At 46.4% G+C, this 4814-nt stretch overlaps 1 pseudogene; it reads right to left on the bottom strand.

The window, feature by feature from the left end:
* Window positions 1-1014: 1014 nt before the first annotated feature.
* On the bottom strand, window positions 1015-2024 carry LOC102431012 (annotated as a pseudogene).
* Between the last annotated feature and the right edge of the window lie 2790 nt (window positions 2025-4814).

A 4814-nucleotide genomic window follows, 5' to 3' on the forward strand; every position in this document is an offset into this window, starting at 1 on the left:
CAAAGCCCACAGGCAAAGAGTGCAGAGCTGGCAGTGGGACCTTGGGAGCAGTGTGCACTGAACTGATGAGGACAGAGGGCTGGGAGGTGCCGTAGGCATCTGCTACAGGCTTTTAAAAAAATGTATCTTTATTGTTGAAAGTATTACAGAAAGCTCATCCCTGAACCAGCAGACGCCAGGGCCAGTTTTGAGCAGCTGCACATGTGCCAATGAGTACCCATGAGCTGGCTGCTGACACCCCTTCTTGCCCATTGACCTTGGGGTGGCTGAATCTGCAGGTGTTCCCACTCACTGTGACCCTTGAGCAGAGAAGCCCAATCTTGATTCCTCTACCTTCCCCTATCTCCCGGGTCTGCTGGGGAGAAGACCTTTAAGAACTCTGGGTTGAACAGAACTAGAACCCAGCTTGGGAGGGTCAGAGAGGAGAGGGGACCAACTGCTCCCTTGAGGCCCCTGAGGTGCCTGCCTCACCTGTGAGCAGCAGCAGCCGCAGCAGCAGCAGCAGCAGCAGCTAATATCTACAGAGGACTTTCTACCTGTTAGAAACTGCACTTCATTCCTTACACACTTTGTCTCATTTGGTTATAGTTACCCTCGGTTACAGCATCCCCATGCACAGATGAGGAAACATTGAAAGTCCATGATTTCATTTCTCCTGAACCTCTATTTCCACCTGGGACACTTACCTATTACTGTGAATGGGCAGCTTGTGCCAAACCCAGGACTGGTTGTGCCAGGATGAGCTCAGAGCAGGATTCTTGCACTTTGAAACACAGAGGTGGCCAGACTCAAGATCTCAACATAGAGTGTGTGGAAACGCCTGCTCCAAGGTCACATAGGCACGTTAGAGCCCCACATCCCACCCTGCCCAGGGCGGGATCCTAAGACCAGAACTTCATTCTTTCCTCCTTCACACTGCCTCTCCTGCTGGTAGAAGGGCACTTTCTTTCTTTCTTTTTTTTACGTAAAAAAACTTTATTTTAATTTACTATACGTGTTTAAATGTTAGGAAGCTACTAGGTAGATGCACTTTCATCTGCAGGTTTAGTTTGATCTTCGGTTACCAATTTCCGAGACCTTTCCAATAGCTTAGTCCATATCGTAAAATGTGCTCTTAAGTGAACAGGTAAAGAGAGACCCTGTAATCTTCGTATAAGATGAGACCCGGTGGCCTGCAGATTGTGAACCGCTGACACTTCAAACTGGGAACAAATACTTGTTCTTGGAATAAGAGGGCCTTCAGTCACATCAATGAAGTCACCACATCTGTGCAGCTTGACTATTCTCTCAGGATTCTGAGATGCTTTCTCTTCTATGAGATCTACTTTATACCTGTTGTGTTGAAATATTTCTAATGCCACTTTTGCATCAACTTCCAGAGTTTCAAATGGGAGGTTTTTATAAGTTAAAGTATCAGCATCTTTTGTGAAAGAACATAGGTTCTCTTTTGTTGGCATTCACTCATCAAGCCTCTTATCCAAAACTACATCATAGCAGAAGCCTCCAGCGATCACAGGCACTTCTGGAGCTCTGACCAAACTGACCAAGTATTCGTCTTTGAATGACCACTCTATCACACAGCCCATCATCAGGGCACAAGACCACCAGTAAGCCTTATTAACTTCTCCTGGATCAGGATCTTTGAAAGTAAGGAACTGAATTTCACAGGGTTTGGTCAAAGGCTTATACTTGTCCCACGGCTGTCCATCCACAAGAGCCAGAATGGACTTCTTGCAGTACCACTCACTTAAATGCATGGCACAACTGCAGGGCGTCGACACGTTTTTATTCATCACAAACGTGGTGCCAGGGTCCGTTTTCCCAACGAGTTTAACCTCGATCTTCTCGGTCTGGGGAGTTAGTGATGACTGCCTGTCTTTCTCTTTATTGAAGACATTGTTCTGCATTTCTATCAGTGCGGTCGGTGACAGCTGAGACGCTGTGGATGTTGCTATACATCTCCAGCCAGCGCCACCACTGGGGATGGCGTTCCAGGGCCACGACCCCCAGACTCCCACAGCCATGGCCATCACTTCTTTCCTGGCCCAGAAGAGCACTTTCTAGAATAAATTTGCTTATGTAGCCCATTTTCTAGGTATTTTCCCAGATGAATGTGTGTGTGTGTGTGTGTGTGTGTGTGTGTGTGTGTGTATGTGTGTAAGTGGATGTCTTATAGAATTGTCATACAATGCCTAGTTTAGGAGAAAAGACTAATTTTTGGCAAGAATTCTATGGCTATTAGAGTTTCTTGACTGGACAGACCAAGAGTGGACCTTGGGAAAGAACACTGAGGCAGCCTGAGGCGCAGCTACTCGAGGCTGAGGTGAGATTGGCCTGAAGGCAGGACTAGGAGGTGCCCTCAGTGGCCTGCTCTGCCCAGTTCCCTGGTTCACATGTTTTACATACTTAGTCCAGTGTTTAGGGTCTTGTCCAGGAAAATGATTTTGACTGCTGCTGGAAAGGATTTTTCTTCCCAAGATTTTTGGATGTGTTTGTTTCATTTTCCAATTTTGAAAAGTGAGAGTGATATTTTCCCACTGAGTCTGTGGAGGGAAGGAGTAGGGTCATGGTCACTCTCTGGCTGCTGTCCTTCCCTCTCCCTCCCACACACTCATCTCTGCTGTTGGCCTGGGAGAACCCAGGTCCTCACTTGGCTGCCAGCCTTCTCCTTGAAGGCCCTCTGTCCTTCTGATACATCCTCCCTCAGGCTTGGGTTTCCAAGAAGACAGAAAGCATGAGTATCACAAGTCTATACCTTCTACTTGTCCACATCCAACACGAAACTATTCTGTGGTTATTTTTCCTGACTGCTTGCCAGTTATCATCTCTCCCTGGAGTTCATATGAAAAATGCCAAACCTTTCTGCCAGTCCCTGGGCCAGACCAACATTCCAGGCGAGACCTCTGGGAACTGAGCACGAGTCTTCCTTCTGGAAGGGTCCCACTGGTGTCTTCCTTCACCATGCTCCACTCCCTCAGCAAGGCCACAGCTGTGACATCTGGAGGAAAAGGTAGTAAGAGGTGATGGTGATGTAAGTCAATGCATCATGGTTTGCCATACCTGACTGTGCCATCAGAGATATGCCTGGAGGGTTTACAAAAATGATAGAATTTTGAGTTTTGTATCAGTTAGCTTTGGCTGTGTAACAAATGCTTCAAAACTTAGTGGCTTAAAACACCAGCCATTTATTTAGCTTATGATTCTGTAGGGGGGTGATTTGCTCTGAATCTGCTCATCTGATCTTGGTAGGATTACATAGGCACTATGGTCCAGAATGGCCTCCTTCACATGGCTGGTGATTGGCAGGCTATCAACTGGGGTGCCCAATGCAATTAGGCCACAAGTCTCTCTTCTTCCAGCGGGCCAACTCAGGCTCATTCACATGAAGCCACAGAGAATCCAGGAGCAGCTGGAGGCGGGTGTTTCCTTTCAAGTCCCTGCTTGTGTCACATTTACTGAGGCCCTAATGGTAAGTCACATGGACAAGCCCAGAGCTGTTGTGGGACAGGATCACCTAAGGGAGTGGGTACAAGAGGTATGAACCAATTGTATTACATTACAGCATATCCAGCATGGATTTTTACTCCAGACTCACTAAATCTGACTCTGGGGGGTGGCCCCCCAAATCCATAGTTTTAATTTGTTACTGAGTAATTCTCACACAGCTGGTCCACAGAAAGTCAGCGGGCCACCGAGAACTATGGCAAGTTGTGAACTCGGAAGCCTGCAGAGGTCAGGCATGCTGCATAAACATGTGACATCACAGGTGTAGGATGACAGGGAATGCACAGTCTGGGCAAATTGGACAGTCACTGAATGGAAGAAATTCAACTTCAGTTTTCTTAATGTATTGACCAAGCCAAACCCCACATGTGCCCAAATGGCATGTGGCTGTAAGCCAGTGTCCCTCATAGGCTCAGTTTTCTTAAGACGATTTCCCAAACTGTTAGAGAGACAGCTGGCCCAGGTGTGAGGGGCCATACATCAGTGCACCAAGAGCCCTACTCTCATCCCAGCTGCCCAGCCATCAGTGTTCACACAGGGCAGCTGGCACCCAGGAGTTCTCCCTTCCTTTCCATCTTGGACTTAAATTCACCCTCCTGCTGAAATCTTCCCTGATAATCCCCTACGTTATTTTCCTCTCCACTACTCATCACCATCTGACATATGCTTTCTCTGCTTATTGGTTTAATACCTCTCTCTCCCACAAGAACCTAAGTTCCATGGACTCTTGTCTGTTTTGTTCATTTCAATGGGCACTTAATGAGTATTTCTTCAATGCATGGAGCTCCCTTGCTATAATTTTTCATTTTGATTATTTATTTTTGCTGGCCAGACTCTGGCCTCAGGAATGGTACCAGCCTGGCATTGAGCATCTCTCTGTGTTTGCTCTGTGGATTGAAGTCATGTTGATGGAATAGGTTCCTCTCACATATGCCCATCTTCCTTCAGATCCATTTGCATCGAAAGAATGTTCTCTCACAGATTCTCAGAGGTGAATGAAACTGAGCCAGGGCTCATCTGGAGGCGTAGCAAAGAGGGAGAGAATGCAGGACCTTGGAGTAAGAAGGTGTTGGACATCTTTGCTTTAGATGCTACTCCACATGGCATTTATTACTAATTTAATTGACGAAAATATTTAAGTTCTACTCTCTTAGCAAAGCTCAATTATACAATACAGTGTGATCAACTATAGTCACCATATTTTACATTAAAACCTCAGATCTTATTCATCTTATAGCTGAAATTTAGTACCCCTTTACCCTTATTTCCCCTACACCTAGACTCTGCCAATCACTTTTCTACTCATTTTT

This window comes from Myotis lucifugus, unplaced genomic scaffold (assembly GCF_000147115.1).
Source record: "Myotis lucifugus unplaced genomic scaffold, Myoluc2.0 scaffold_554, whole genome shotgun sequence".
NCBI classification, from domain to species: Eukaryota; Metazoa; Chordata; class Mammalia; order Chiroptera; family Vespertilionidae; genus Myotis; species Myotis lucifugus.